The following is a 12,941-nucleotide window of genomic DNA, read 5'->3' as shown; positions in this document are numbered from 1 at the left end:
AACAAATACAATAGGCTTCAAGGAGTATCGAGGGCATTATTGTTTATAGAATTGAAAATTGATGATGTTAATCTTAAGTGTGTTGAGCATTCAAAAATAAAGTTGTAACAATAATTGATTTATTGTTAGGAAATAAACATTCAGATTTCAGAGTAGGATTAATCTTATGAACTACCACAAAGCTTGGCTGTATTTTATTGTGTCAGTCAAGTCAAATGGCTTTAATATACGTTCCCGATATGACACTCGTTTGCACTCACAACTCAGAACTCAATCCGATATTTATACATATATAACCCTCTGTCGGCACATGGGTGCGAATTTGGCAGGACAAAAATAAAAGGTATTCAAAAAAAAGTGTCTTTATAAGGGTGAAAATACCTTTTTTTGAAATTGTGAATACAATATTCGAATTCCTCGGAAAATTCTACATCAATTTCATATATAGCTCAGGGCAATTAGTCAAAATATGGGCATGAAATCGCATTTTTCGCGGGACAAAATTTTTTTCATGGAATGTGTTCGGGTGGTTGTCCTTATCATAAAAGTCAATTTGTTGGGAAAATTGGAGGTTGGGAACAGCCGCCATCTTGGAAAAGAGATTGGTAGCGTTTTTATTGAATAGCTCCATTGTTATTCATTTTAACAGAAAATGACAAAGGTAGGACTTATTAACAATAAAATTATCTAAACAATGATATACAAAACAATTCCGTGAGTTGATTAAATAAAATTTTATAGTTGGTCAAAGTGCGGGTTTGTATCGCAAGGTTGGGACAAAATGACATTTTTTCATATATCTGACGAACTTTTGATTTGTTTCGATAATTCTTCAAGAATGAATTATAGTACTTATAATTACCTATAAAATGAGCCCACAATCGTTATTGTCACCATCGTATTGTAGAAGTAATCTAACTCCGAAACTCTCCATGTACTAGTCAAAAGTGAGAAAAAAGCTAGTTTTTTGCTAGTAGGCCGAGAAAATTTTGGGAGTAGAGGTATAACCAAAATATAAGTACGCAGTTTTGCTGCCATACTCGTGTTAATGTCGATTTCAAAGGTCTGACAACTCTAATTTTGGGCTTTATACGGGTTTTGGGGGGTTAAATAACGTAAGTTTTCCAGTTAACGTGAATGGGCTAAATTTATACTATTTGAAATTATAAATATACAAGCTGATTCCCTATTATTTTTCCTAAATCTAGACACCCCAATCTTGAGGATGTGACCAATAGAACTCAAGATATAAGCCGTTTATACGATTATGTTTTAGAGGCTTTTTTGTTTCGATTTTTGTTTGTTTATTTGAATTGAAAAGCCTGATATGGTTAGTTAAAAAAGCTTATATCGTGAGTTCTATTAACCCCATAGCCGAGATTAAGGTGTCCAGATTTAGGAAAAATAATAGAGCATCAGCTTTTATATTTATAATTTCAAATAGTATAAATTTAGCCCATTCACGTTAGCTGGAAAACTTACGTTATTTAACCCCCCAAAAACCGTATAAAGCCCAAAATTAGAGTTGTCAGACCTTTGAAATCGACATTAACACGAGTATGGCAGCAAAACTGCGTACTTATATTTTGGTTATACCTCTACTCCCAAAATTTTCTCGGCCTACTAGCAAAAAACTAGCTTTTTTCTTACTTTTGACTAGTACATGGAGAGTTTCGGAGTTAGATTACTTCTACAATACGATGGTTACAATAACAATTGTGGGCTCATTTTATAGGTAATTATAAGTACTATAATTCATTCTTGAAGAATTATCCAAACAAATCAAAAGTTCGTCAGATATATGAAAAAATGTCATTTTGTCCCAACCTTGCGATACAAACCCGCACTTTGACCAACTATAAAATTTTATTTAATCAACTCACGGAATTGTTTTGTATATCATTGTTTAGATAATTTTATTGTTAATAAGTCCTACCTTTGTCATTTTCTGTTAAAATGAATAACAATGGAGCTATTCAATAAAAACGCTACCAATCTCTTTTCCAAGATGGCGGCTGTTCCCAACCTCCAATTTTCCCAACAAATTGACTTTTATGATAAGGACAACCACCCGAACACATTCCATGAAAAAAATTTTGTCCCGCGAAAAATGCGATTTAAATTACTAATTTCCCTGGGTTAATATGATTCTCTGTAAAATAGTGAGACAGAAAAAAGTTCTAGCGACATGAAAAAGCATACACCAAATTCGCAAAAAAGAGGTGTGCTTACAAAGGGATAATAAAGTGGTACAATTCAAAAAGACCTTATGCCAAATTCAGGAGTTTGGATTTTTTTAATTTTTTTTTTTATACACAAATGAACATAGTTGCACTCAAATGAAAAAATTTTCAAAATAAAACAAAAGGTTTTTAAGTCTTTTACAATTTTAAGACTATATAGTTAAAGGCAAAGATTGTGAATGTGTGATGTGCTTCCAATTGTCAGTTTTGTGAAAATCGAAAAATTTTACTCTAAACCAATATGCCATTTAATTTCTTGTATAAGGAAAACTTTTTGTAATTTTTTTTTGAAAATCTTTACAGCGTTTTTTTTTAATAAATACCTATGTCATTTTTTTATATTATAATTTTCAAAAAATTGGTATGCCATTAAAAAGATTATATTAACTGAGACCATAACAAAGTAGGTATTCAAAAAAAAAAAATGATTTACAAAAAAAATAATGAAACTTTTTTTCACAATCCAAAAATATTTTTTTGAAAAATTTTTCTGAATATTAACATCGACATTTTTGTAAAAAAAAAAAGAATTGGATGAATTGCGTTAACTCGTCTATGCAAAAGTCAGAAATCAAGAAAACGATTCTATGGCAAAAACTTTCTAGGGAATCTCCGATAAAGCTAGAGAAAGATACACACATCGTTAAGTTTCTTATTTTTTTGAAAAATCAAACGTTCAATTTAAAATATCTACAAAACTACTAATGTTAATAGTGTCTTGCATATTTCAGAGCCCTTTTTTCAAATAATAATTTTTTTGTTTTATAAATTAAACATTTATAAAAAAAAACATGATATTTTTTGAAAATTTTTCTTAATTTTTACATTGAAGTTACTTAATAATTTTTGTATTAAAATTTTCGTTCGAATAGATTAAGTCGTTTGTGAGAGAGTCAAAAATTAAGTAATCGTTAGAGTAGTTTTTGAGAAAAAAACAACTTTTCCATTATGAATATAATATGGCAAGAATCGTAAATTTTACATATGATTATAATTTCAAACTCGAAAATCGCTTCAGTAGGTACATAATGTTTAGGTACCATAAAAAACATGGTACCTACCTACCTCAAAAACGAATTATCTAATATTTGTTCAACATTAGTTTTTTTGTAAAATTTCTATTTAAATTAAATTAAAATTTTAGACATAAAAACTGCTTTTTTAATAAGACCAAGAACGTAGGTACCTGCCAACAAACAAGTTGTGCATATTTATTATTTTAACGTCATAGTCCAGTGCATTTATAATTTGACCCAGCAGTTTGTACCACCCCCAAATTTTCTCATTCGATAGAGCATTGGCTGAATATCATTATAATGATTCTACGCACTCCTGAAATTCACCTTTCGGCCGCCATCTTGGATTTTAGTTTTTGTTGAATATCTCGATTTCTATTTATACTACATAAAAGTTCTACATACAAAAAACGTAGGCAATTAAATTTCACGTTTTTTATGTTAACACTTTTTCGATATTCTGAATATTAAAAAAGTTACAAGCAAAAAAGTAAAACAAAAAAAACGATAAAAATGACAATTTTAAAGTTATCAAAGTTATGAAAAAACCTTCCGAAAAAGGTTATCCACCTTAAAATTCTCTGAAACAAATTTTTGTTTGTATCGCTATATATATAAAAGTTATTAACACTTTTTTTTGTTAAAAAGTTTTTTTTGTTTGTTTTTTATCTCTACTTTTTTCTTAAATTTTTTTTTACCAAATCTTGAATTTTAAATGATTAGTGAGTATTTTATAGCTTTATGTTGCAAGAGAAAATTCAGGACCTGCAATTTTTATATATTTAAGTCTCTTCATTTCGTAAAAAAGGGTATTTTTAAACAAAAAAGTATTAATAACTTTATTAATTATAGCGAAACAAAAAAAGTTGTATAAGAATTTTAAGGTGAATAACCTTTTTCGGAAAATTTTTTCATAATTTTCATAAAAAGTGCTCAAAACTTTAAAATTGTCATTTTTTTCTTTTTTTTTTTTTTACTTTTATGGCTTGTAACTTTTTAATATTATGAATATCGATAAAGTATTCTTAACATAAAAGACGCAAAATTCAATTGCTCTTTTTTTTATATAAAACTTTTATGTAGGATAAATAGAAATCGAGATATTAACAAAAACTAAAATTCAAGATGGTGGCCGAAAGGTGAATTTCGCAAATGCGAAAAAGCGACAGGAAAAATAAATTATTGATCATTACTTTTTTGTTTTAATAGATAGATGAATGAAATTTATACTGTAGATAGGTAATTAAATAAAATTTAATTGTGCAAAATTTCAAACAATGTCATATTCAATTATTTTTTAAGGTTTCACTTCTACCACGTGTGAATTGCACACATGATTTTTTTTTTTTTTTTTTGAAACATTGCTAGTTTCTTTTGTTTTCAATAAAAAAGATTTAACCATTATACAGGTACGTGTGACGGGTACTGCACCTTAAAAATAGATTAAATTTGAACTTGAAGATGAAGTCAAGTGAATTAAACTGACTCTGGTCTGGTAATACCGAACTTGGTACGGTAATTATCTGTAATCTGTTCCTATAACCCAGCTGGCCCAGGTGAGAAATGACAAATGAGTGAGCCCAATTCATTGGAAAATTTAACACATAAACAAACAAAAAAATAGAAATCATGTGCGCATTTAACAATAATGAGCAGCAAATGTTCAAACAAAAAAATCACTCATTTTAAGGGAAGATTGTATTATCGAGTTGAAACCAGAAACACGAAACATCGTATGGGTAATAGGTTATAGGTATGATATTGGTCATTGTTTATTTGAAAATTTAATAAACCTGCAATCATATCGTATGAAAATAGTGTTGCCACTTAATTATTTGGTACTAAGCTTTTAAGTACAAATTTTTATTTAGTACATATGTATACTTTTGTATACCTATGAATGTACTTTGTACCTACATACATACATAGTACTACTTTGCAAAATATTTAATTCTTACACATAGTAGAATGTGACGTGATAACGTCTTATAAATCGATGAACCATGGCAGCCACCACAAAAGTGACGCCATTTTCTCCCGTTCCACTCTCGCACTTTAGCAGTGCGGCAAAAAATTTCAATTAAAAATTAAAAATTAACTATTAGAGTTACAAAAATCTTCTATAGCTTTTTTGAAAGATAATAACCTCAAGCTTAATCCAGATGAAGAATTTTTAAAAATTCCGTCATTTAATAGGGTAAACAGGGGTAAAACGGAAAGATGAAGTTTGGGCTAAAATCTAAACGCGAAGTCGTAGAGAGTTGACTTTTTTTGCTTTAGATAGTTGAAACTAATTTAAGAATAACTGCATTTAAGAAAAAATTCTAAAACTAAGCTACAACGTTTTATTTGAACGTTGTACACGTGTTGGGGTGATGACAAAATGATTATTTTGGATAGGGAAATTTTTTTTGACAATTCTAAAGGTGCCAGGTGAAAGATGAGGGAAAAAAATTAGGCGTCTGATACGGATTTTTTTTCAACACTCTGCGTTTCGAAATATGAATTTTTGAAAAACACCTTATTTTTTAGGGGTATTTTTGGATAGTTTTTGATTTTTTGGAGCGTTCAAAAACTTATAGGACATGTAGGTTTTTGCTTTATGCATACATGTGCAAAAAATTGGAATCGTTTAGTGAGTTTTGACTGAATAACGGAAGAAACAAGTTTTAAAAAACACGTTTTTTGATCGTTTTTAACCATCCAACCATTTCATCGTTTTTTATTTTTATATTTTTTTCTTTAATAGATACAGGAATAAAGTATATAGAGTAATGATAGGCAATGACTACGACTATATGTGTGCGAAGTTTCAATCATTTTCGTAAACACAATTTTGAGATAACTGTAAAATAAAATAGAATTCCACAGGTTATAACTTTTGACCAAGAGCAGATAGAAATTTTATTAAACTTTTATGAGCATCCTGATACAATTACCTTTCATTTGGTATATCACACATAACGACAGTCTAACTACAAGTTACACAATGTTAATTCAAGAAACTTGCGAAAAACCTCAAAACACCAGTGGAGATCTGTTGCCCCCCGAACAGCCACCAGTGTGGGAAGTACCAAGTACCGTAATCTCAGTCTGGAAATTCGACATGGTTGACTTTAAAAAATTCTTACTTCCCTTGTATGCATCTTTGAAATGAGATTGAAACGTCATATGAAAGGTAAAATAATAAGCTTTTACATGGTATAGGTTGTCCAACAAAAAAAATTGATTCCATAGCGTGAGAACATAAAAATAAATTTTTTTTTAGCTTTTTTTAATCAAATTTGATCGAGTTCAAAAAATTCTAGCTCCTTTTGTAGATTTCTCATAGACCTGATCGATATAATATAATTTGAGCTAAGCTTTCAGATGGTATAAAATTTTTTATAGGTTGTTTGGGAAAAGAATGGAATTAATGACGTGGGAAGATTAAAATTCATGTTTTTTTTTGCTTTTTTTGATGAAAATCATTGTTTTCAATAAATTTTTTTTATACTTTTTGCGCATTGTCAAAAATTTAAAAATGGTTTTATTCTTAAGAAGAAATACTTGGCTCTTAAATTGCATTTTTTTTTTTGTAAGCTTTTAAAATAAAAATATAATACAATGAGAAAATAAAAAAGGTATTTTTTTTTAGCTTTTTCTTGTAAATTATGATTGTTTGAAATAAGTTAACGCTTCAATTGACTCATTTTAAACAAAAGCACACAACCTTTTTTCTGACGACGTTATCACGTAAAATCATAGTCCGTAAACCGGCTTAACAAACAACCTCTTTTTTTTTTTGAAAAACAAGGACCGTTTTTGGTAAACTTGTAGGTACCAATAATAGGTATATCATTTCCTTCTTCATCGTTTTGAAAGATTTTCAAGGCCGGCGTAAAATTTAATTTTCATTACTGTTCAAAACTCATTTCTTATTGCAAGGAACATACGTAACCTACCTACTTGGATTATTTTTTTTACATTCCAAAATTATTTTTCATTTCTTCTGTAACATTTCCATTTATCAAAAGTTTTTCATAAGTTTATCAAGTACCTACATAGGTATTTCGTAATCCTTTTTTATTTACCTACTCTAAATAAGACCTTTTAAATAGAAAAAAAGATACACTAAATCACATCACGGCAACCCTACGTTATATTGTTTTAATGTCTACCCCTTTTTTTTTTGACTACACAAATATTCAACCACGACGATCAAATACAATTTTTTTTTTGTTTAATTTTTCTTCTTATCGAGAATCGAGATCAGGGTTCGGACTTTACTTCGATCGAAGTAGATTTACTTCGATTTTGGGAAAAAAATAAAATCTACTTCCCTACTTCTCTTTTTCAGGATCTACTTCTATTTCTTGATTGAAAAACATTTTTCAAATAATAAATTTAGAGAAAGGGATTGAACTTCAATTTTAAAGGTCGAGGCATTGAGAAATAAAGCTCAACTGAAATCTCAAAAGATGAATAAAGGTCAATTATTCTTCGAATTCAAGATATAAATAAAGTTTATCAAAGTAATTTTGACTGATTTTGAAGAATTCCTGATCAAAAATTTGTTAGATTATGCTGAATTAACCGTTTTACCCCAAAGCACCGTTACAACCACTAGATGAGAAAGGTTTTTTGTAAAAGATCATAATAAAAAAAAGTATAGAAAAATTATTTTGTTAAAAAATAATTTTTTTAGAATAAATTTTTGTAAATAAATGTTTAGTTCTGAAAGTTTAATTTTGAAATTTACTTCCGAAATTTTGGATCTACTTCACTTTTTTTCAAATTTGCTTCGAAATTTTGAAACTGAAGTCCGAACCCTGATCGAGATGTTAAATTGTTGATTCACTTCACATATTGCATACCTGTGCGCAAGTCTGCAAAAAAAAACCACTCTCAGAATCACTCAATTTTACTCTCACTATCACTCTACTCTCAGCAGACTATATTCCATTTTCATATCATTCCTATTCTATTTATCAAACCAAACCAATTCACAACCAAACCAATACAAACAACTCCTATGCAGAGAGAGAACACCGACAAAAAAAAAACAATTCCATTGTTATCCAATATGTAGGTGTAAATAGGTATGGCTGGCCGCTGGCGTATGGGTAACTTATATCGTAAACCATATAACAACTGATCTTGCTTGAAAAATAAAATTAAAGTGAAAAAAAAAAAATTACCTACACAAAGGTACACAAATCTGACAGTTGTTCGTTCGTTCTCTGCAAAGAAAAAATGTGAAAATTCAATGCATAAACAAAATGTGCGATTCTCTCTCTTCTTTATAAAACGATCTTCACCCCTCTGATCAATGATCAAAAAGAAGAAAGAATAAAAAAAAAAAAAACAAGCAACTTCAGCAGAAACAAGCAGTCTTTTCGATTCTTTATTTTGCTTTCAGTTTCTTTTTCTTTTCGATTTTAATTTACTTCTTCTCTGGCTCTGTCTGTAACCAAACCAAACCAAACCGATGATCATTTACGATCAAAATTTTTTAGGTACACAAACGAAAAAAAAAGAACCACCAAAAGGCGTCTCTCTGTTGTGTTGGATTGTGTGTTGTTGTATTCATGTTTGAGTGGATATAAATGTGTGTATGCGACCATACGACCACGACCAGGCCAGAGACTTTGACGACTTGTGTACCGCTTCTCTGCTGCTGTTGATGATATCCAAAAACACTTTTTTACAGTTTCTCAGTTTTCAGTCTCAGCACCGAAGTCACAAACGTTTTTCTCTCTTCGTCAAATTATTATTTTTTGACTTGAAATTTTTGATCGTTGATTTTTTTTTACCTCTCTATGATTTTTGTTCATATTTTACTTTTATCCACAGAATTTCTTAATTGATTTTCTGTTTCGTTTGTCGTGGTTTATTTTTTATTGGAAACTCTTGTGTTTATATTTTTTTGAGGAAAAAAGCCTGTGATCGTGAGAGGTGAGGTTCTTGAGATAATTCCACTCAAATCACAGAGACTCGGTTTTCCTTTTCAACAAACCCATTTTTAAAATTTGGAAAAAAGTTCTCTTCACGGTTCTCGGAAGTTTAGGAGTTTTGATCGAAATTATTTATCCCAAATCCAGCATCCGGAATACGTCATCCTCTTTCCCAACAAAAACAAAAGTGCTCCCCCTAATCAAAGTCGTCTTTTTAAAGCTAAAAACCACGTGAGTGAGTGAGGTTTTGTTTTTTTGTGCGATTTTCTGAGAAAAAGTTGTTGAATAATCCAGCCGCAGCAGTTAGCCCAACTGCCTCTGTGTGTCCCTTCTTCGTCTCCTTCTCTCTCTCTTTCTCACGGTCGTGTGTCTTTCTTTTGATCAAACAAAATAACCAGCTTCTCTCTCGCGGATCAATAAGCGCTCTGTGGAGCTTAATTTGTCCGAGTGGCGCATTTGTGATACCAACAACAATCGACAGCAAAAAAAAAAAGAAAAATTCATACAAAAAAAAAGCGCGCAATTTTCACTTAATTCTTTTTCTTGTTGTTTTGATTTCAAATTACCTGCTTTTTCGTGTGAAAAATCCAATTCAGTGCATTCGCAGTTGAAGTTGAATAAAATTAAAAATTACTTAGCTCAGATTGCAAGGAGTATAAAGTTGAGTGAGTGCTTTTTTGCAAAGTCAAAAAAATTTGTATTGTTGCAACAAAAAACGATCTTTTTGATATAATTTGGGAAATTTAATTGTTTACTTCCCACACTCCCCTTTTGCAACTTTTTGTGTCTCTTTTTAAGTTGGATTATCGCGCATCTTTCTTTGAGTTACTTACCTGTAAGTATCTTTTTTTGAGTTGTTTATTTTATTTTTAATCATTTTTCATTCATTTTGAGGTTTTTTTTTTATTGAAACAACCTTTGAACACTATTGCATCTTTTTTTGTTTTGTTGAATGCAAATTTTAAATGCCATCAATTTTGTATCCACATTTTTTTGCCTCATTTAGCTACCTATTATAGCTATTATATCTACCTACTTTTTTCTTATCTGAGTTTTTTTTTTTTGCTTGTTTTTTTTGAACTTTTTTTTGCATAATTTTTTCCCTTTAATTTTTTTTTTCTTTATCTTTTTTGGATGGAAACACACAAATGTGAGAAATTCTTAAATTTTTGTTTTAGCTCATTTTACTGAATTACGTCATATTTTTCTGTTTGTTTTGTTGTTATCACACATTTTTATACAATTTTTGTTTTGATTATCAAAAATTCTAGGTTCTAGCTTATTATAACATTTTTGTGTTTTGGTTTAACGGTTTTTATGTTTTGAAGTTGATCTTATTTTTGTGAGATATCTAAAATAGAGAATAGGTGAACCAAAGTGTCCTTTTATATATACGTATACCTATTCTATCAAAGGTAGAAAAAAAACAGGTTTTCGTGCCCCTAGTTTTTTGTGTGGCATTTACTTGTTTTAATGAATAAACACGCAGTAAGGGATAGGAACAAACGTACCTACCTTTTTGGTATTTTTACTACCTATTTCATACCTGTGTTTTTTTGGGTTTTGGATTCTTGTTGAGAATGGTGTTTGTGCAAACTAGAATAAATTCCAATGTTATGAATAGAAGAGGAAAGCAGGTAGGTATATTATGTTGAGAAAAGAATCCTCAACACTTGGTTGATTGTGTTGATGATTCTTTTCCCCTTCCGGTTCTTTAGTTACCTACCTCTATTTCTAGATACATAACACTTGGATGTGCAAGAGTATCCTAGTGCATTGAAAAGCACCTGTCTTTATCAGGATCTACATAGTTATTAATGTTCATCTGTCATGGTGAAGGTGCGACTTGATTTGGTAATTGATATGATACGAGTATGTTGATTGTTGATGCAATTAATTTTTTATTTTTGGTTATAAGATGGAATAATTTGAAACATTGGAACATCCATAAAAAAAAGCATTAGGTCATCTCATGTGTCAATTGGGTTAAAATTTAGATTAAACTTTTCACTTTAACCCTTAACTATAGTGGTGGGTCCAGGGGACCCACATCAACTTTTAAAAAGTTAATAAAAACCGTTGAAAATGAATTTTCTCTTTTTTTTTTTTATTTTTTTATTTTTTTTTAAATTGTTATCTTTTGATGCTTAAAAACAAAATTTATAAAAAAATTCAATTTTGTATTTTATTTTATCATTTCAAAACACCACAAATTTTCACCACTATAGTTAAGGGTTAATACAAATTTTTTGCTGCTCTATATAGTATGATAAATTTTAAACTAAAAGGAGGAAAATACAACCTAAAATACATACATACATACATTTTTTTAGATATAGCAATTTTCTCGAAAACAGCTCTAACGATTTCGATTAAATTTGGTGTACGAATGGTCTAAGCTATTCTAATAGATCTGCATTTTTAGTTTTTTTTTCAAATATTCAGATCGTTGTGATTATATGGAATTGGCGTTTTAGCAGAGACTTGCAGTTTTTTTTACTAAATTTAATAGAAATCGTTTTAGCCATTTTTGATAACATTGCAAAAACTCAAAATAATTGTTTAGAAGGTACCTACAAGTTCTGGGAAAGATACCTATTAAAAATATAAAAAAAACCTCAGAAATTAAAAATAAAATTACTTGTACCAAATTTCATTTAAGCAAATTCATCCACCCGTTTAGGCACTAGCAGAAAAAGATAATAGCAAAAGAATAATCATGTCCTAAATTTTCGAATCTTTTGGGTACCACGATAAAGATTATGATACGCAAAAAATTTTTCTACACAAAGCATTTTATTATAATTTTCGTATTTTATCGGATAGCCGAGTTATTGTAAAAAAAAAAACAATTCTATCCCTTTTTAAAAATGGCGGAAAAAGCTCAGGAAATCCTATTGAAAAACTTCAAGTTAAGCTTATCTAAGCACCCCAACGTCATATCAAAAATTAAGCTTCCTCGCATTTCTAAGCCGTTTTTTTTTCGACGAAATGACTGGACTAAAATTTGTATAGGTACATTACCAACGAAAAAAAAAAATCAAACTGGTCAGAAAATTGTGAAAAAACGATAAAAAATGCTTTTAATAGTAGAATAACTAAAGCAAATTATTAGGGAACCCCGCCGAACAGCTCTGATTTTGACGATTTTTTTTTTTCAAACCTTGGTAATTAAAAATACTTTAAAGTCTATAGATAAAAAATTGCCGGTGTTGCCGTATTGTTTTTTAAAATTAAAATTAATTTTTTTTTAACAAAACCATTTTTTTTGCTTAAATTTCATAAAACAAATGATAGAAAAAGATTCTCTAGGTAATTTAAGGAAAATATATAACAGGCAGTAAGGGACAATCTTAAATCGTTTAAGCGATAAATGCAATTTTCTAACATTCTGACCTCAAACACAAAAAAAATATTTTGAAAACAACGGCAACACCTACAATATTTTAAAATACATTTGTAAAAAGCCAGAAGCTCATTCTTATCTCTTAAATTTAAATCCACTAAATTTAATCAAGACTTTTTGAAAAAATGGTCCTCAAACTCAGAATTAAAAAAAAAATGTTATTAGAAAAATTTAAAATGACTTTTTTCCAAACTTTTTCTAATAAAATATGAATTTATTTATTTAAATTTTTGACCATAAATATAATCAGTTGAATTTCGAAGCAAAAAAGGTAAAATATATCACACTTTTGAAAAAAAAATAAATGAAAAATTACTTCAATTTCAATGGTTTTTTTTTT

At 29.2% G+C, this 12,941-nt stretch overlaps 1 protein-coding gene across 8 annotated transcripts in view; it reads left to right on the top strand.

Moving 5' to 3' along the window:
* LOC129913862 (polypyrimidine tract-binding protein 3) overlaps positions 1-12,941 on the top strand; it is a 525,860-nt gene that overhangs the window by 119,472 nt on the left and 393,447 nt on the right. For 5 of the 8 annotated variants that reach the window (XM_055992809.1, XM_055992805.1, XM_055992803.1 and 2 more), the window contains exon 1: positions 8,948-10,030. The exons of the other annotated variants lie outside the window; for them this stretch is intronic. The gene's annotated coding sequence lies outside the window, so the exon portion shown is untranslated. Of the gene's footprint in view, positions 1-8,947; positions 10,031-12,941 lie in introns of those variants that run through there. 8 annotated transcript variants of the gene reach the window in all.

The sequence above is a fragment of the Episyrphus balteatus genome, chromosome 3, assembly GCF_945859705.1.
Source record: "Episyrphus balteatus chromosome 3, idEpiBalt1.1, whole genome shotgun sequence".
Taxonomy (NCBI): Eukaryota; Metazoa; Arthropoda; class Insecta; order Diptera; family Syrphidae; genus Episyrphus; species Episyrphus balteatus.
The sequence above is the reverse complement of the archived record's forward strand: the minus strand, read 5'-3'. Positions and strand labels throughout refer to the sequence as shown.